Source organism: Callorhinus ursinus, unplaced genomic scaffold, assembly GCF_003265705.2.
Source record: "Callorhinus ursinus isolate GAN/ISIS: 27379988/994484 unplaced genomic scaffold, GSC_fseal_2.0 scaffold3, whole genome shotgun sequence".
Classification (NCBI taxonomy): domain Eukaryota; kingdom Metazoa; phylum Chordata; class Mammalia; order Carnivora; family Otariidae; genus Callorhinus; species Callorhinus ursinus.
In genome coordinates this window covers 59,152,300-59,173,504 of record NW_027397065.1, presented here as the reverse complement: position 1 = coordinate 59,173,504, position 21,205 = coordinate 59,152,300, and the positions used below count along the sequence as shown (strand labels likewise).

Sequence of the window (21,205 nt, the reverse complement as noted above, 5' to 3'; positions counted from 1 at the left end):
AAGTTGGAGGGCCGAGGAAGTGGGGTGAGAGAGTGACGTGGGGTGGCCCGAGAGCCGGCCTGCCAATTACAGAGCGGCGAGAGACAGCGAGAGCCAACGGGAACGGAGTGAGAGCTTCTCCGACCAATTGGAGTTTAGTGAGAGGAGACGGGAGCCAATGAGGTCTCCGCGTCCCACCACTGGGGAGAGATGGTCAAGTGTGGGAGGCAAGTTGGTCCCCACTTTGCGAGTCTGTCAGGTTGCCTAGCAACAGAGCTGGGCTTCACCTGTGAGATTTCTGCAATACTTCGTTTGAATTCAATCTTAACGTCTTCTAATTTCCAGAGCAGCCAAACGCGCCTGCATGACAAGTTTGAGCAGGATGTCACTCAGAATTTGTAAATGTGTAAGTATTCTAAACACCCGATTTATAAATGCCTAATACCTCTATTCAAAACTACCTTGACTTTTTAAGAGACTGCTATTGGGACAATTCTTCCTAAGTAAGCTGGAAACAAGATAGTTTGGGGTTAGACACACCAGTGAGGACAGTAAGGGGCCTTGCCTGAGCAGGGAAATTGATCCTGATTCTAGGAGTTTTACTAGCTCATGCACTCTGAAGGAAGGGGCTCCATCTGGCCCCAGTGTATCTTCTGAGCTAGATTATGTGGTAGGTGCCAAATTGTTGAAAGCAGTAGGGGCCCCATAATTGTTGGTACAGCAAATCCATAGGATATAAACTGCCTAGCTCCCCCAGAAAATAGAGAGGAGCAAGTTGGAGGAAATCACTGGAACACCGTGAGAATCCAAAGGAGGACAATTATGGCTTTAAATTAGACTCTACCTCATCTCCTCCTCAGATCGAGAAACTGTAAAATTTAGCTTTGATGGGGGAACCGTGAGAGATTCAGAGTTGTTTATATCTCTCTCCCTCTGTTTTATTGAGACCCAGGAATGCTGTTGATAAGAGGCCATTGATGATTCTGTGCATCACACAACTACCGTAATAGGAAATTTATTATCCACCATAGATACTAACCTAGTAAGGACATTCTCAGCAGCAAAGTGGCAAAATATATTGGCAGTGGAACCGCTGTGAGGTGGTGGCATAAGTTACTCATGGGAACAGACCACTCAATGGTTATCACTCCGTAGTATTATTGCCCGTTTCAGACTCTCATAAAGTAACTGGTGATAAAGAGAGAGGAAAATTGCCTGGTTGTGACCATCAGTAATTGTGAGGGGGGGAATTAAACATTCTTGGCATATTAGAATGTACTGAAAGGCATTGAGGACAAACACAAGAAAGTAGATACAGCTTTGTCCTTAGAAAGGGATAGCAAATGGTACCAACTCCAGGAGTTCATAGTAGGAAATGATAGCCAGATAGCTGTGGGGATGATCATCTTGAACAGAAAAAAAGTCCCACAAGGCACAGATTGTCTTTTTGATCAAATTAATCTTCAATTAAGCAAAGTGAACATGGTACTGGGAAGCTAAGCAATGAACAATGAAATGGGTTAATAATTAGATGTAGAGCATCTCAATTGAATTTTTAAGAACAAGCCTCTGAGATTCTGTGGAATATAATAGCAGATGATACCAGGCTACGGAAATATTAGCTATGGCCCATGCAAATGAGGACAAAATATACATATATTTATTTTTGAAGGGGCTGCAAGTTTTTTGAGCCACAATTTTACACAAGCACAGTGGAGTCAATGTCATACTAGAATGTGCATATTAAGATCTTTGTTTTATTATAGTTTCTAAATTTAATGCTAAGTCATGTTGGTCATGCACTATAGATGCTATACATCAAAGGCAAAATATAGTTTATTGTTCTGCCCTACTTTGAAAGGAACAAGTTTCTTAAGAGGCAGGAAGACATAATGATAACATTTTGTATTATAAGTTCATCCACTGAACATTTATGTTTTACTTAACTCTGTGGCAGGGATTGTGCTAGACCCCTGCTGTCCAATGACAAGCATTAGTTACATGTGGCTCTTGAGTACTTGAAAGGTGGCTAGTGCAAAGTGAGATGAGATATAAGTGTAAAACACATACCACATTTTAAAGACTTAGTACAGGGGCGCCTGGGTGGCTCAGTCGTTAAGCGTCTGCCTTCGGCTCAAGTCATGATCCCAGGGTCCTGGGATTGAGCCCTGCATCGGGCTCCCTGCTCCGCAGGAAGCCTGCTTCTCCCTCTCCCACTCCCCCTGCTTGTGTTCCCTCTCTCGCTGTGTCTCTTTCTAATAAATAAATAAAATCTTTGAAAAAAAATAAAGACTTAGTACAAAAACAGGAAATATCACCTTCATTATTTTTATATTGATATATGTTATAATGATAATATTTTGATTATATGGGGTTAAATAAAATATAATACTAAAACTAATTTCATCTGTTTTAGTGTAGCTGCTAAGAAATGTAAAATTTTATATGGGCTCCCATTCGTGGCTCCCATTTGTGCTAGACAGTGAGAAGACACAATGAAAGACTCTTTCCTCAAAGAGTTCATAGTCTAAAGAATGGAAAAGAGAAAAGTAAATACAGCAAAAGGCTGGGTTTCCAGCCTTTTTCTCACTAGGTAAAGAGTAGGAAAGAGTGGAGTAGGAGGTAAAAGGAATGTTAATAGAACAGCATCTGATATTTTTTCCTTACCGCTTGGAGGGAAAGGAGTGAGTTCAATGGAGTGTGATCCTGAGGTTAATCTCCTTCTCACTTGTCAACATTTGTAATAAGAGTTTCCCGAGTATCAGCTGTTTTTCAGGGATGGTAGTATGTGTCTTGTATACACTGTCCCTCCAGTTTACCACTGGGGAAACTGAAGTGCAGGGAGGTTAGTTGACTTGTTTCAAGTTACTCAGTTACGAAGTAGAAAAGATGAATTCATATCCAGGTCTTGTGATGTCAAAACCCATGTTCCTTCTACTATTCTATATACAAAAACACGGTTGTGTTCAAAAAAGGTAGACTGGGGTGGGTGGTAGATGTTGAGTAAAGGAAGGTAAGTAACTTCTCCCGAGAGGCGTCAGAGGACAGCACTTACTAGCCTGGGGACTCTTACCATACAACAGTTTGGTGCCTGGCTCATGGGCTCCGCAGACTTCTTTCATCAGCTTGCTAAGAACAAGTCCATCTCTGAGGGTTGCACTACACTCACCAAGTTTATGATGCATAAAATCAGAATGCCCCTTTACTATTTATACTACAAAAGGGACCACAGCCTTTGAAGTCTACATGACTCACCCTCTAGGTTAACCACATGGGAAGTCATGTCATCCTCAGAACATTGATTGGTAAACATGGAATTGGGAAGAAAATTAGAAACACAGTTCTTTCAAGCTCTTCTTCTCATCAGGTTAAGATAACATTATGTATCCATTTTTCAATAGGATGGTCTTCCCAACAGGAGATCTGCCAAGGCCATGAAACTACCAATGAACTTCACCCATGCCACCTTAAGACTGGCTTTGCCATTGACTCAAAAATACTTAAAATCCACTCCTAATCTCTTTTTTCTGTGACCCATCCTTAATTGGACACCGTTTGCATTTGTATCTATCTCCTTTTTTATGAGTCCATGGCTGACCATCTCTACTTCCCCTGTCTGTTCTCTAAACAAGTCAGTACAGTCAATCAGATTAAAGTCTAGTCCTAACTGCCTGAGCAACATTTGGTTTATTTTTTTTAAAGATTTTATTTATTTATTTGAGAGAGAGAGCACATGAGAGGGGGGAAGGTCAGAGGGAGAAGCAGACTCCCTGCCAAGCAGGGAGCCCGATGCGGGACTCGATCCCAGGACTCCAGGATCATGACCTGAGCCGAAGGCAGTCGCTTAACCAACCGAGCCACCCAGGCACCGAACATTCGGTTTCTTTAAAGTGACTTTTATTTTTTATCTCTGCTTCAGTGTGCGTCAACTTTTTAAAGCTTATTCTTTAGCAGATGACCCTGCTTCCAGGGCCTTAGAGGACACCTCACAGAAGACTCCACATCCTGAAAGAACGCTCTGCCTTCACTCTCCCTCACAGCAGTGTATGGAAGGAATGTATTAAGACAGTGCCCAGGGCGCCTGGGTGGCTCAGTCGTTAAGCGTCTGCCTTCAGCTCAGGTCGTGATCCCAGGGTCCTGGGATCGAGTCCCACATCAGGCTCCCTGCTCAGGGGGGGCCTGCTTCTCCCTCTCCCACTCCCCCTGCTTGTGTCCCTGCTCTCGCGCTCTCTCTCTCTCTCTCTGTCAAATAAATAAATAAAATCTTAAAAAAAAAAAAAAAGACAGTGCCCAGCCCACAAATAGCCTGAGTAATGCAATGTGGTTACAAGTGAGTAATCCTAGATTTGGAGCACACAGCAGGCATGAACACTGAGGCCCAAAGCTGAGAAGTGAAGAGACACTAAATACTTCACACTGTAAAGAGCCATACGGAAGCCAGTTTCATTCCTACAAAGGGCTTTTGAATTGGGGAAAGAAAAACCTTTCTACCATTAACCACCACCTGCCCTCACCACCATGGGGTGGTGAGGGTAGGAAGAGAGGGAGGTCAAGAGACATCAGTCCCGGGAGGAGTTTGGGATTCTAGGAAGTGGACAATATCTTCTTGCCCTCTGGAGGAAGGGTGGTTCTCTCTCCATTACTACCAGGTTAAATCAAAATTTCGAGTTCACAAGAAGAGGAGACTGGCATTCCCCTCTCCCACTGCCTGACTGCTGAGCTGTAGAGCCTAAAGTCCTGTTCCACTGCTGCCTTAGGAACACTTTGGGGGAAGGAGGAACAAGTCCTGGAAGAATTTTACATATATCCCGGGGGAGGGGAGGAGCACATTAAATATAAAGATTAGGGTCTGCTATTGGTCCGTAGATTTTTGAAAGAAAACATGTTGGGCCCGTTGCATGAGGTCGCATGAGGAAGTGCCTGGGAAGAAGACAGGACCACCCCTATCCTGACACTACAACAATAAGGGAGTATGAAAGAGAGCCTCAGAGGTTCCCACAGCTCCATGTAAAGGTGTTCATAATACACAAGAAGCAAGAGCTCTGTGGCTGCTGTGTACCCATCTTGCCATGGTTTCGCTCCACTAATCCCGTGGCTTTGGTTGGCTTTTATCTCAGGCTTATTTAGTCCCGTCACTAGATGGTTGCAACAGGTCTAAGCATGTCCTTGCCTAACAATATTCAAAGGCTGGAAGAAGGAAAAAGGGCATCCTTCCCTAAATCCCTTTGGAAGAGCAAAGACAACTTTTCCAGAAGCCACCTTAGACTTCCTCTCATATTTCATTGGGCAGAACTGCATCACATGCCTATTCCTAAATCAATCATGATGGGAGAATGCCATTATCATTATTAGCTTCAGCCTTCCGAAAAAGAATTTCTGGATTCTGGGGCACCTGGATGGCTCAGTCGGTTGAGTGTCCAACTCCTGATTTCAGCTCAGGTCATGATCTCAGGGTCACGAGATTGAGCCCCGCATCAGGCGTGGAGCCTGCTTGCGATAATCTCTCTCTCCCTCTTTCTCTGCCCCTCCCCCCACTGCTCAAGTTCTCTCTCTCTCTAAAACAATTTTAAAAATAAAATAAAAAAGAATTTCTGGATTCTATTTATAAGGAATGTGGATCAAAGGACTGAAAGAGAGGCAGGAACTGTGTCTGCCATGTGGAGGAGCCCCCAGCTGGGAGCTGTACCACAGTCACCTTCCTATGTGTGGATATGGGTGTCTGGGAGCTGCATGGAGGCTGCGTAATCACAGAACTCTTCCTACCAGATGTGGGATTTTATGGCAAGACACTCCCTTTAAGCCCTAATTGGTTGCTGGTTGATTTAATTTGGAGATGCCATTTACTGGTGTATTAGTTAATACTCTTTTGGTTGCAAAGAACAGAAACCAACATAAACTAGGTTAATCAATTTGTTTGCATAATGAAAAATCAGGAGGTTGGTTTTATTTCAAGGATTATTGGATCCAAGAGGTCAGTTGATGTCTTTTACTATTACAGTGCTCTCCAGCTTTGAAGAGTGTTTTCCTTGGTGTTGGCATTTTTCTCAGAAAGGCACCCTTTCTTGCTCAAGATTCCCATCCCACAAGGTTAACAGGTGGAAACAAGACAAGCAAAGTCCTAGTTCCCATAGAGCTTTCTTTCTAGTGGGGTGGTCTAAAGCAAAACATACTCCTATGTGTTTCTTCTACTCTCAGTCCTTGAACACTACTTCACTTCTGACACCAGACATGTGGGTTTCCCACACATTAATTCTTTGACACCAGCTAGCTGTCCTGCAATTTAACTCAATTCTGACACCAGCTAGCTGTCCTGCAATTTAACTCAAATAAACAAATAAAATCAGATACTGGAAATAGTATCTGATCTTGCAGTTTCAAGGCTCCATCTCACGAGACTACCCCCCCTCTCAAACCACTTCAGATCCCAATCACAAGTCCTGGTTATTACCTGTGCTTCTGACCCACCACCTATACATCAGAGATTCCCACAGCACCTTCCTTAGGTTCCATTAATTTGTTAGAGCAACTCACAGAACTCAGGAAACCAGTTTACTTACTAGATCATTGGCTTGTTACAAAGGATTTTAAGGATACAAACCAATAGCCAAATGAAGAGATACACAGGGCAAGATCCAGAAGTGTCTCAAGTACAAGAGCTTCTGTCGCCACGGAGTTTGGAGTGTGTCATCCTCCCAGCATTGGGTGGGTTCTTGTTCTCTAACCGAGAAGCTCTCCAAATTCTGTCCTTTTGGGGTTTTATGGAGGCTTCATTTCTTAGGCATGGTTGATTGAATTCAATCTCCAGCCCCTCTCCCCTCCCTGGGGGTCGGGGAGGGGGGGACCAGGGCGGTGGGGAGGAATGAAAGTTCCAGTCCTCTAAACACAATGTTGGTTCCCCTGACAGACAGCCAGCGTCCTTAGGTGCTTTCCAAAATTTACCTCATCAACATAAACTCAGGTGTGGTTGAAAGGTTTTGTTATGAATAACAACTTTATCACTCTTATCACTTAGGAGATTCCAAGGGTTTTAGCTCTGTGCCAGAAATGGGACACAGACCAAAAATACATTTCTAATTATAAATCACAATATTAAAGTTGGGAAGGAGCCAGAGAAATATGTAAGCAAATATATAAATTAATTAATAAGCTGAAATGTTTCCAGATAGAATACTATTAAGCAAATAAAGCAGGAGAATATTATTGGCTGGGAGGAAGATGGTGATACATGAGGTGATGAGGAAAACAGTCATTTTTTTTGTGACGGTGGAGCTGGGAAATGATCAGAAGGAGCCAGCCATATGAAGCGCTGGGTGTTGCAAGAACAGCAAGTACGAAGGTTCTGAGACAAACATAAACTTCTTGTGTTTGAAGAACAAACAAAAGACAAGGGTGACTGAGCTGAGTTTAAAGAACTAAGAGGTGTTAGCCAGACTTGGAGATGGAGAGGGGGGATAATCGTAATTTATTTTAGGCAAAGAGAATAGTAGCAAGCAGGGGAACCATAACTTTAAGCAGTACACTCAATGTCAACCAAGTTTTCGATGCTTATTATGACATACTCAGAATGCCAGTTTCAACAATGGTTGCCTGGAAAAGTGCAGGCAAATAAAATATGTAATCAAGAATATGGAATGCCGGGCGCCTGGGTGGCTCAGTCGTTAAGCGGCTGCCTTCGGCTCAGGTCATGATCCCAGGGTCCTGGGATCGAGTCCCACATCAGGCTCCCTGCTCAGTGGGAAGCCTGCTTCTCCCTCTCCCACTCCTCCTGCTTGTGTTCCTGCTCTCGCTGTCTCTGTCAAATAAATAAATAAAATCTTAAAAAAAAAAAAGAATATGGAATTGCAATTCACAAACATGTTTAAAAATATATTTTTGAAAATATCTTTGATGCATGCAGGCATGTCCTGTCCAGGATTGATGTGTTTATGTGGGGAAAGTACAGAGAGCTCTAACTTTCAGGGCTTCCAACTGAGCAAAGGAAATGCTACTATGCAAAAGTTGTTTTAAAATAATAACTGTTTGGGGCGCCTGGGTGGCTCAGTCAGTTAAGCGTCCAATTCTTGGTTTCCGCTCAGGTCACGATCTGAGAGCAAGCCCTGAGTCAGGCTGTGCTCCTTGCTCACTGGGGAGTCTGCATGAAAGATTCTCTCTCTCCCTCTGCCCTTTCCCCGACTTGCTTGTGCGGGCACATGCGCCCCCTCTCTCTCCAATAAATAACTCTTAAAAAAATAAAATAAAATAGTAACTGTTTATGTTCCAGAATACCCTTACTCTCAAAATGAGAGTCCTAAATTGTAGCAAATGTTAAAATAAAGAATAATTAAGGGTCAATATGCCCAGAATGGTTATCAACATTGTTACTGAAAACTGAATATTTAAGAAAAAGGCAGGAAGAAATAAAAAAGTTTGGTTGCCATTTTTAAATATTGGCTTGAGGGGAGCCTGGGTGGCTCAGTTGTTAAGTGTCTGCCTTCGGCTCAGGTCATGATCCCAGGGTCCTGGGATTGAGCCACACATTGAGTCCTGCATCAAGCCCCACATCGAGCCCTGCATCGGGCTCCCTGCTCAGTGGGAAGCCTGCTTCTTCCTCTCCCACTCCCCCTGTTTGTGTTCGCTCTCTCGCTGTGTCTCTCTCAAATAAACAAATAAAATCTTTAAATATTGGCTTGAGGCTCAGTTTCTGAACACAGAAAGGGATGTTAAATTACTGTACCCACATACTGAATGCTTCTAGTTTAAAAAGTAGAAAAAATATGATATAATGAGCATGAGAACGTCAATATTTCTTGTTTTAACTATTTTCTTACTTGATTCTCCTACTTGGGACCAAGATTTATTGTGGTATTAATTTTGGTTTTGTGGACTTTAATTTTTATATATATATAAAGATTTATTTATTTTAGAGAGAGTGTGTGCATGACCCTGAGATCATGACCTGAGCAGAAATCAAGAATCAGATGCTTAATCAACTGAGCCACCCAGGTGCCCCTGGGCTTTAATTCTTGATAAGTTGAATTTTGTGTTTGATCTCTCCGGTGATAATAAAAGCACTATAGAATATGAAACTGTTAAGTATGACCTATTTTAATACATAAAACTATTTGGTTATTTGCCCTACTGCCAAAGATTGTTGTAGTACACATTTGTCGCTTTTTCTCTTACTTTCTTCGCATGTGGACCTCTTTCCCATATTTAAGGAAATCCCCATGAATTCTTTTCCTCCCACAATCAGATGAAAACAGCAGATATTTGCTTTCCCAGATCACCTAATGAGGAGAAAGCATGTGACCTGGATTTAGCCTCTCAGATGCATCCACCTGGGTCTTCGAATCTGAAGTTAGTGCTGCAAAGAAGCAATGCAAGGAGAGAATTCTTTCTGACAGTGGCTGCACCACCCATTTTCTGGGGGCCAAAGGCCAGAAGTGTGCTCAAGAGCAGTGATGCAAGCCACGACCCTTGCACCCATGCAGCGGGCACATCAGGCCCCTCCTGACGGGCGAGGCTCCTTTCGTTTCTGTCCATTTTCCAATCCTGCTTTTTTAGCCTTCCCTGAAGGTCTCCAAGACGCACCCTATCGTTGCAGTAAATCCCTTTTCTGTTTAAACCCAGCCAGAACTGGTGTCGGATACAACGGCTGACTTTCTATGGTTGTACTTTGCTGAATTAATTGTACTTTGCTGAATTTAGGTTTTAAAAAAACCTCTGAAGTTATTTCATTCTCTGTGTTGTTATCGGGAGATTTATGAGTGTGGGATTTTAACTGATAGGTGTTTTAATCCAACTGTGTCTGTGTCTTTTTAAAATTGGTCCTTGTGAAACTCAGAAAGATTACACAAAGATGGTGTAGCCCTTGTTGAGGTTGGGGGGATGGCATGTGGAGGGTATGACTATATAATTCTCCTGGCCTCTCCGTACCCACTTACTGTCCCCTCCCCTGACAGGAAGGAGTGACTTAAACCTAACTAGAGGCTTTGAAAGAAGACACTAGGGATATACTGCCCCCTTCCTGTTAAGATCCGCGTACCTGCAGAAAGAGGGTGCTCCCGGCGGTTCTTCACCAGGTAGGAACGGTGCACTGTCAGCCTGGCCCTTCTGAAAAAGGCCTGCCCTGGCCCGCCACAGGTTCTGCTAGGATTTTTACCACTCCTTTATTTGCTTGCCCACGAAATTTTGTTCCTTTTGTCTCTTTTTCGAAGCTTTCTATTTTTATGGATGTATGGCTTTTGAGAAAGCCCCCATGTGATCATATTAGTCAGTTTTCACTAGGAAGCAAATGTCATGTTGCTTCATTCATATCTGTACTTGGAAGTCTCCGTCCTGGTTTTGGTGGCCGCTCTGCTAAAGGAGCAAGCTCACCAGCTCTCAGCCTCGACCGTTGCTATGGGTCCAAGCTGCCAACACATCTCAAAATCTTGGGGGTCCCACCACAGCTGCACCTCAGTTGAGGTAAGATGGTCAAAGCACACCTCTGTCCAAAGGAATTCTCCTCACTAAATGGTCTTTTGAGTACTCCTCTTTCAACTTGTTCTCTCAGTCAGGGTTCAACCAGGGAAACAACCAATAGGGGATACATATTAAGAAATTTATTGCAAGCGTTGACTTACATGACTGTGGAGGCAAATTCATAGGGCAGGCTGTCCAGAAGGGCAGGCTGGAAATCTCTGGCCGCAGCCAAAGCTGCACCCCACAAGCGAAACTTCTTTTTCTTCGGAGAAACCTCAGCTCTGCTCTTAAAGCCTTTCAACTTTAGTTGACTGAATCAGGCCCACACAGATTACCTAGATAATCTCACTTAAAGTCAACTGATTTTGGGATTGGGTTTTTTTTTTTTTTTCAAAGACTTATTTTTTTATTTCAGAGAGAGAGAGCATGAGCAGGAAGGGCAGAGGGAGAGGGAGAAAGAATCTCAAGCAGACGCTGAGCCCCACATGGAACTCGATCTCACGACCCGGAGATCACAGCCTGAGCCAAAACCAAGAGTCAGATGCTTAACCGACCGACCGTGCCACCCGGGTGCCCGACTTTGGATTTTAATTACACCTACAAAAGACCTTCTCAGCAACACCTAGATTTCTGTTTGATTGAGTGACTGGGGACTGTAGTCTGGCCCTACTGACACATAAAGTTGGCCATGACAGCCTTATTATGGGGTGGGTATTTTTAGAATTGTGAAACTAGTGTTTGAGCCTTTCCTTTGAAAATCTCCAACTTATTCTAGCGCTCATTTTGGAATTTTGTGTCTATTATACCAATTTAATTTCCTTAAGTACCCTCTTGATGCTCAGCATGAGAGAATATTCCAGACCAATGAGCCTCTTATTTGTAGTTTCCTGACCCTCCCAGCCTCACCCTCATCTTGCTGCATAACTCACTTCTCATCATATAACCGGCTAGGCTTGTATCGGTCCACTTAAGCCCCATGCCCTCTGGGTCCCTACGCTGGAAGTAAAGTGTGGCTCTAACCTTACTCCTCTGTAGTGACAGACACCACGCCAGGGGAAGTCCCACATCTTCATTCCCCGTGGCACAAATTGGGCATCCTTATTCCTTTTTTTTTTTTTAAGATTTTATTTATTTATCTGACAGAGAGAGACCCAGCGAGAGAGGGAACACAAGCAGGGGGAGAGGGAGAGGGAGAAGCAGGCTTCCCGCTGAGCAGGGAGCCCGACGCGGGGCCCGATCCCAGGACCCTGGGACCACGATCTGAGCCGAAGGCAGACACTTAACGACTGAGCCACCCAGGCGCCTCTGGGCATCCCATATTCCTTACAGAATTAAATACCAAAGCCACGGTCACTGAAAGCCCTTCATCAAACTATTCTAGTCTATTGAAGAATCTTCTTACCAAACCCAATGGTTTGTTTTTCCTCAAATGCAGACTATCCTTTTCCACATTTCTGACGTGGCTCGTGCTCTTCTGTTCCCTATGTCTCGCCCACTCCCCACCTCTGCCCTCAACTCCCCCTACCAAGATCAGCCATCCTTCCAAGTCCACCACAGGTGAAAGCCCCTCCATGAATCTTTTCTTGATAGGCTCAGTTGGATGTCATGCCTCCCTCCTCACAGCCTTATACTACTTATGGCACATACATTATTCTTGCTTCTATTGTATTTATTCCACATATGGGTGTTATTTTCTACCCATCCCTAGAGTGGAAGCTCCCTGGGAGCAGACACAGTTCTGGCTCATGTTTCTATTGCCTCCAACATCTAGCACAATGCTTTGCCCAAAGTAGCTACTTAATAACTATTTCTGATATGAATGTAGTTGATCTGGGTTGTTATTTCTCTAACAAGTTCGTGTAAGGAACTGCACATACAACGTCTGAATTAGGAAACCTGATTTTGAGCTTAACCCTGTTAACTTTATTTTTTCTGGCCCTCATCTTTAAAATGAGAGGTGTAGGCCTGATGATTTTCAGAGTTCCTGCTGTGATGTTCTTAACTTCTAAGATTTTTTTGGTGCCTAGAAGGAGAATGCTGGGTTGTTTTCAGAGTTCCTCAAAGAAATAATCTTTGCTCAAAGGAAACAAGATACGCTCTTTAAGGTGACAAAGTTCGAGTGGCTGAGATGATGGTGGGTTGGTTGCCCTGACCTGCCCTGTCTTGCCCTGGCCAGGGTGGCATGCTATCGACGCCCACAAATCAGGGAACAGGAAAACTGGTCAGATGTGCTAGGATGACAACAGGTGACATGGGAGCAAATGAAGGGCAAGGAGAGAAATTGAACACACTATCTCAAAGAGAGGTGAGTGAACTGGAATTTCCAAGCCTTAAGGAAAGAGAAGGAAGCGATATCAATGAGTGAAATCAAAGCAAAAAAAAATTTGAAAAGTCTTTGGAGGGAAAAGTGAGAATTTGGTTAAGAAAATCTTACTTTTCTAATTGTTAAAAATATACTTTTAATTTAGATGAGTTTTAAGTTTACAGCAAAATGCAAATATTGTACAGAGTTCTCCTGTACCCCGCACCCAGATTCCCCTATTGTTAATGTCCTACATATGGTACATTTGTCACAACTAATAAATCAATATTGATACATTATCATGAACTAATTTAGATTTCCTCAGCTTTTCTTTTTCTCTTCAGCATCCCATCCATGATACCACATTACATTATTATGTTGCCTTAGGCTCTGACGGTTTCTCAGACTTTTCCTGTTTTGTTTTTGCTTTTAAATATTTTATCTTTCAGTTTAATTGAGATATAACTGGCATAGAGCACTGTATAAGTTTAAAGTGTACATCATAATGACTTGACTGACATATACTATGAAATGATGACCACAATAAGTTCAGTTAATACCATCATCTTGTATAGAAAGAAAGAAAGAAAGAAAGAAAGAAAGAAAGAAAGAAAGAAAGAAAGAAAGAAAGAAAGAAAAGGGAAAGGAAAAGAAAAAAAAGAAAAGAAAAGAAAAAGAATTTTTTTTTCCCTTTTGAGGAGAACCTTCAGGATCTAATCTCTCCGCAACTTTCAAACCACACAGCAGGGTAAACTATAGTCACTATACTGTATGCTCCATCCCCAGCGGTTTAGGCAGGGGTCAACAGAGAAGCTCCATTCAAGCTGTGGGTCTGGCCAACTCAGACCTTTTCGCTGTGTGTTTTCATTCTGGGACCCAGACTGTAGGGAGAAGCTACCCAGAGTGGAAGACTCTTCTCCAATAACAGAGTGCAAGAGGCCAGCCTCACCACGCAAGCGTTTTTTAAGCTCCTAATTGTGTCACATCTGCTACCTTGCCAAAGTAAGTCATGGGGTCAAGTCCAAAATCAAGGGGAAGGGTAATACACTCTGCTTTTGTGGCAGGAACTGCAAAGTCACATGTGGGTACAGGGAAGGACAAAGAATTGGGGCCAATAATTCAGTATAGCACGGATGATCATAGTAGATGTCAAGTTCAGTGACCTGACACCACTCCAAATAACACAGGACAGCAGGTAACACTTACTGGCATTGATCTTTAGCTGTGGCTTTCGGGAAGCAGGCTCGGTGAAAAGTGGAAGCAGAGGGAAAACAAATACAAGCAAAAATATCACAGCCTCCCTTATCTCAAAGAGCTGTTGCTTTATCCTTTATAACTTTATCCTTTGCTATTGTGCTCACTGTCTCTCTAACTCTTCCCATCTAGGTCTTCTTGGATGTTCTTGATAAAGAAAAGACAAGGGGAGGGTAGACAGTGACATTTCCTCAAACTTCTTTCCAGCCCAATGGAACAAATAAATCTTGTCCTAAAAGATAGGGATGAGTTATTTCGATGTTCAATGGAGAGATCGTGTAATTCCACCAACCTTATGGTCAGGTTTTACTTTTCTTCCATGTGACCACCGCCCCCACCAGGGCCCAAGGATATTATCCCAACTGTGATGAGGGACAGGCAATTTGTGTACTTTTTGCTGTATTCCTGTTGCCCTTTGCAGCCTCAGCTACCGATGACCCACATGAAGTTGCTGCTCTGAAGGGCACAGACCTTCTCTGTTCTATTGGTAACAGCCCCCGGTGTCACCACTCGGGTCTTGTGAGGACACCGCTCTCCCCTTGGCTGTTCTTTCGGAAGCACAAGGCAGGCCCCTGCCAACCCTCCACAGCAGAACTGAGGCCAGGTTGTAACTGTCTCACGGGGGCTCAGGGGTTAGCAATCGGAAGGCGAGAGTTGAGCTGGGGAGAATACCTTCACCTCAGAGGTCTTTCTTACTTTAAACAAACCAGAATACAGTTTTCCTTACAACACAACCCATAGTTACTGGACACCTCTTACATATCAAGCACTGTGTTTTATAGTAAATCCTCACAACAATCTTTTTTTTTTTTTTTTTTTTTTTTAATGACTTAAGACAACACAAATTGATTACCTCAAAGTTCTGGAGGTCAGAGGTCTGAAATGAGTGTCACTGGGCTAAAATCAAGGTATGTCCGGGGCTGCGTTTCTTCTGGAGACTCTGGGAGGGGATCCATTTCCTTGCCTTTTCCAGCTCCCAGAGACTGCCATGTGTGTGGGCTTCAGCCGTTCCCCCCCACCCCAGGCTCCTCAGCCAGTGTGAGAGGGTCGGATTCCGTCACAGCACATCACCATTCTTCTTAGAGACAGACTATTTATTCTTCAGGGGGTTGCATCTCCTTCTCTGGCTGCACCATCTTTTGAGCTAGATTTTCCTATCTCCGTTTACAGATAAACAATCCAACATTCTGTATAAGGACTGCAAGCAAGGTCTGATCAAAACAATCCAAGGCTTTCTCCACCACATAATGTGGCCCAAACAAAACAAGATCAAAGATCAACATTAGCTCCTAGAAAAATAATACTCACTTTAAAATGTAATTCAACTTATGGTAATAAATTGAATACTGACATCGTTTTTAAGTATTTCATAGTATTTCAGGAATGTTTAGTTTATAGGAGACAGTGTCACATACAGCTTCTAAGTTGCGTGTATATGTTTTAAATAGCAATTTTTAACTCCATAAAAACTCATGCAAGACTATTACAACACATTTTATTGGAATTACTTACATAATGATTATTGTGAGTATATTAGTTCCAGAAAGTATATTTGCTGTGTCTTCACGGCCTTTGGTTTCTCAGCCTGAAATATGGGAAGACTGGCCTGATTTGGGGATTTGGTGTGGGGAACGAGAAATGCTGAGTTTCTCCTTTTATCCCTAAAATGTAACTTGAGCCCATTTTGGAGTGAGGAGCTATTTCTAACATAAAACATTAGTGTGGTTGTGTTAAGGGCAAACCCAGTTGAAATAAGCCTTATTCAGACATGTCCTGTCAGGGAATCAGAAGGTTGCCTGTGATCCCCAGGAGTCAAATACCTGAAATATGTAATGTAACCATTACTACTTGCTCCACTGTCTTGCAATGTAAATACAGTTAGATTTCTTTTATTGTCGGCTGATAGCAAATTAATTTACCTTTATTCACCACCGCTAGAGTATTTCCTTCTCGAGAACTTTCTCTGTCTTCCACCTGAATAGTCTGAGAATTCAGTGCAAAACAGAGCACTCCTGTTTTCCAAACGCCAGATAGAGAGAGAGATTGGAGTTTCCCAGCACAGTTGACGTGCTTGCTACCATAAGGTGTTGTTACTGTATTCCATTTCCAGTATCCTTTATTAGCAACTTTATGGGTCAAATATCCACGGAGCACCATCTATGTGCCAGACACTGGGCTAAGCACCAGGAGTGTAGCTGAGGACACCCTAAACATGGCTTTTGTCCTCATGAATCTGTCCCAGTACCATGGAGTCCGGAGGATTACTGGCCCAGACGCACAGAGCAGCTTATGGAAATGCTCTATGCTTTGGTTCCACAGGTATGGCTCTCCCAGGTCACAACCAGGCTCAGACACTAAAACTTGAGTGGCAGGGTCTTGAGAGCTTTGACTCTCACCCACACCCCGAGGTAGAAAGAATCCGCCTCCGTGCCCAGGCACCAAGCCTCCGTTATCAAGCCTGAGTCATCAGCAGAGAAGAATGCTGCCCTTCAGCTGAGTTGGGTTGTTTTTTTTTTTTTTAGTAGCAGTTGGTGCCTTGCCTGCCAGTGGGTTTTGGCAGGTTACTCTGACAGTTTTTCCTAACCCCCATTTCGGCAGTTTAGGTGAGAGTGTTGATCCCTTTTCCCAGATGCTCTGACCTCCTTGGGCCCATTATATGCTTCTTCCCCAGAATGTTGCATTGATCAGTGGAAGAAACTGCTGCTAAGCCATAAAGGGAGGGAGGGAGATCTTACTGTGTGACCTTTGCCTTCACTCACTGATCTTATATCCATGCAGCAAATGGACGCCACTTAGGAAACCCTTCACAGAACAAGTAAGACCAGCGAGTCACCTTTGTAAGGTGACTTCCTGTTTCTGCCTAGAAAAAAAGGGGCTGAGATCATTGAAACCATACCAGCACTGCATTCTCCAGAGAATTCTTATTTATAGACTGTATTTGCTAATAAATGTTGAGTTTTGTTTTTTTTTTTTTTTACTGAGATATAATCGACATATAACACTGCATCAGTTTCAGGTGTACAACATAATAATTTGATAGATGTATATACTGCAAAATGATCACAATACATTTAGTTAATATCCACCACAAGTGTTACAATTATTTTCCTGTGACGAGAACCTTTAAGATCTACATTCTTGGGGCACCTGGGTGGCTCAATCGTTAAGCATCTGCCTTCGGCTCAGGTCATGATCCCAGGGTCCTGGGATCGAGCCCCACATCAGGCTCTCTGCTCAGCGGGAAGCCTGCTTCTCCCTCTCCCACTCCCCCTGCTTGTGTTCCCTCTCTCTCGCTGTGTCTCTCTCTGTCAAATAAATAAATAAAATCTTTTTAAAAAAATCTACATTCTTTGCAACTTTCAAGTATACAATACAGTATTAACTATAGTCACCATGCTATACATTATATCACCATGACTTATTTATTTGATAACTGGAATTTCATACCTTTTGGCTCCCTTCACCTATTTCACTCATCTCTCACCCCCTGCCTCTGGCAACCATCGGTCTGTTCTCTGAATCTACAAGTCCAGGGATTTTTAGATTCCACATACAAGTAAGATCATATGTGATCTTTTGTTAATTAGACCCATGGGTGTGGGGGAGAGAAAGAAAGGACAGTGATGCCTTGGGTAGGAGGGGAGAAAGAAAGGACAGTAATTTTCCACAAAAGCAAAATGTCTGTGTGTGTGTATGTGTATGTGTGTGACGTAAGGTGTTATATATAAATACAAAATATTTTGTATATTTATGCCATCACATGTTTTATTTATGAAATGTTGATTGCCTGTCTGCTAACCCATGAAGTCTAGAAATGGGCATTTCTGATGTCTCCCATACAGATCGTCAAATCACTAACCAAAACTGACAATGAAGTGAATTAAAATCAAGCAAAAAGCTAAGCCAGCCAGCTTGCTGCTTGCCACTGTTTGTGATACTGATTCCTTTGCATTGAATCCTGTTCCTTCATCAATATACTTGGGAGATACATCCATATTGTTGCATGAATTACAGATTGTTCTTTCTCATTGTGAATAGTATTTCATTTTATGAATGTAACATTCTAAATCTATCCATCCTACTGTTGATGGGCACCTAGGTATTTTCCCATTTTCTGGCTGCTGTGAACATTCTTTTCTTTCCTTTTTTTTTTTTAAGATTTTGTTTATTTATTTTTGCAAAAGAGACAGAGAGCATGCACGAGTGGGGGAGGGGGGACAAAGGGAGAAGCCGACTCCCCGCCGAGCAGGGGGCCCGATGCGGGACTCGATCCCGGGACTCCAGGATCATGACCTGAGCTGAAGGCAGACGCTTAACCGACTGAGCCACCCGGACGCCCTGTGAACATTCTTTTACATGTATTTTGGTGAATATATTCACTAAACTAGATATTACTTAAGTGTAGGATTTGGGGACATAGCATAGGTATATAACTTTAGTAGATACTTCTAGACAGTTTTCCAAAGTGATTTTATTAATTTATACCCCCTTCAGCACACAGAAGATTTCTAGTTGCTCTACATCCTTGTCAATACTTGGTATTTTCATCTTTTTAATTAAACCCCTTCTGGCTCTCTCTCTCTCTGCTGCAGGAAGACACACTGAGAAGGTGGCCATCTGCAAGCCAGGAAAAGAGAGCTCTCACCAGAATCCCAACCATGGCAGCGCCCTGATCTGAGGCTTCTAGTTTCCTGAACTAGGGCCAGGTGGCACAGCCTAGAAATACAGGAAAATTGGCACTCTGCACAGGTGAACTTTGACCAGTGAGAGATGGAAGCCAGAAGACAAATTCTTCTCCCTGCCTCCTCTGGACTGGTTGGAGGCCAGTCACCTCTTACAGCTCTCTGAGGGTGTCTCCCAAGACAGCAGCAGCCAACTCATGATGCCCTCCCTTAGTATTTGTTTCCCTCCTTGCTTCTCTCACTCCCTTCTCCCCTTACTCCTGCTCTCCTGAGATTGAATTCCCAATAAAATGTTAGCACTTGAAAAAAATAAAAACAAAAACAAAACAAAACAAAAAAACACTTATTCTGGTAGGTCCAGGGTAACTCTGAAAGTAGAGAATCAAACAGAGACTCATCTGTTTCCTTCACCCTTTATAATTCCCAAGGCTTCCATGATCCCATTTTCTTCCCAAACCTATATTTTCTTGCAGATTATACAATTTGTCTGCACTGTGATCTGGGTTTAGCCAAATCAGTCCATCAGAAACTATTTCTTCTGCCCTTCCTCCTCTACAAAGAATGTTCTTTAACTCACTGATATAGATCGTTATGCCCTGGGAGAAAGATGAAAAAAAATGGAGATAAACTCCATTTTATGGATAGGCTGATGTCAGAGCTATAGGGAAGAGTTAAAGAACATAAAAATTCTGAGATTAAGAAAAGCTTGAGGGGCACCTGGGTGGCTCAGTCAGTTAAGCATCCAACTCCTGGTTTTGGCTGAAGTAGTGATCTCAGGATCATGGGATCGAGCCCTGCATCGGGGTCTGCACTCAGCTGGGAGTCTGCTTGAGATTCTCTCCCTTTCCCTCTCCTGCTTGCTCACATGTGCTCTCTCTCAAATAAATAAATAAATCCAAGAAAGAAAGAAAGAAAGAAAGAAGGAAGGAAGGAAGGAAGGAAGGAAGGAAGGAAGGAAGAATGAAGAAAGAAAGAAAGAAAGAAAGAAAGAAAGAAAGAAAGAAAGAAAGAAAGAAAGAAAGAAAGAAAGAAAGAAAGAAAAAGAAAAGAAAGAAAGAAAGAAAGAAAGAAAGAAAGAGAAAAAAACCTTGAGAACACTGGAGCCCAGTCCCACTGGGTTTATTTAATGTACTCTCTCAGGCCAGGTCTTGGTGGAATTTAATCCTTAGTACCCTTCTCACTCTTCAGTGGAGGGTGGTTATAGGAGGGCATGACTGTTCTGTGGTGTCTTGTTTTCATTGTAATTGGCTGAATGAGAGGTCACCTGCCTATATAAATTTTATCAGTAAATATTTACTGAGTGCCTACTAAGTGCTAAATCCTGGATAAAGGAAGGAGATATTTACTCGCTCAGTGGTTTATGCAGAGGTAGAGTGGCAACAAGATGGAAAAGCTACAATATACCAATTAATTGAATTATCTGCCAATGATTTGTGAGAAAGAGTATAATCAGAGCATTTAGGTTAGGTTGTGGTGAACTTGGAGTTCTCTTAAGTTTACCAGAGGGAAAATGTGATTTTAAAAATGCTATAGTCGGGGCACCTGGTTGTCTTAGTCTGTAGAGCACACAACTCTTGATCTCAGGGTTGTAAGTTTGAGCCCCATGTTGGGTGTAGAGATTACTTAAAATAAAATCTTTAAAAAAAAAAGTGCTATGGTTGTCAAAAGAGCATCAAGTTGATTATATAAAGTGTGAAACATATGCCATAGTACTATTTGTTGTGTGATATATAAAAATCCAGATCTCACAAGGAGGTGTACTAATACCAGTCTTAGGTCATCTTTACCCACCTTCCCACATGTGCTAGTCAAGCTTCCTGATATGATGAGTGGAAGCATTCTAAATTGTCTTCTAGCCAACCCAATTTGGACTGAAATATTTAGTGGATGTTTGATGGTGCTACATAGAGTCCATGTTTCTACAAAATGGAAGATCCTTTTCAACTTAGATTGGATTGAAAGCTACAGTAGTCTTCCCATCAAAAGGGGTAAATAAAAAACTTACCCACTGCCTCAGGGTGACCAGAACACAGAGGCAGGCTTTTATCTCAGAAAGAGAAAGCTGGGGGCTATGCTGATAGAAAGGCCATTGCCAAATTTTAGGTATTTAGAGACAGATGCAGTGCAGACATTTTACATTATTGAAGGGCATAGCTCTCTCCAGCAAAAGAAATGATAAGAGTCCTATTATTTTAAAAACTTAGAATTTTGAACAGCTTCTAATACACAAATGCAGAATTCTCTGCAATTAGGAGGAGGAACCCTGATATCTCCAGTGAGTGACTGACAAAAACAAGATGAGCAGATATAAATAATCTGGAAGCCTGGCCATACCTGGGAAAGAAGTAAAATATCCATACCAGATGAATAATATAGAAAGTAGTTATAGTTCATCAGACTCCGGTTGCCTGAATATGAATTATATACACAGTTCATTATTAGAGAAGGGTATTACACTCTAACACCCTACTTGGTCCAGAACAGAACAAAACTTACATAGCGTGGTTCAAATGCTGTTTATTGATTGTGTTAATTTTCTAATGCT

General features: G+C 42.6%; 1 long non-coding RNA gene across 2 annotated transcripts; it reads left to right on the top strand.

Annotated features, from left to right (window-relative positions):
- Nucleotides 1-192: 192 nt before the first annotated feature.
- LOC112820243 (uncharacterized) lies at nt 193-20,288 on the top strand. 2 transcript variants are annotated; one of them, XR_012377593.1, is made up of 3 exons: nt 193-385; nt 10,838-11,129; nt 18,571-20,288. It is a non-coding gene; the product is annotated as an uncharacterized lncRNA (long non-coding RNA). The 2 variants fall into 2 exon arrangements; XR_012377592.1 differs by lacking the exon at nt 193-385 and adding an exon at nt 9,936-10,040.
- The last annotated feature ends 917 nt before the right edge of the window (nt 20,289-21,205 follow it).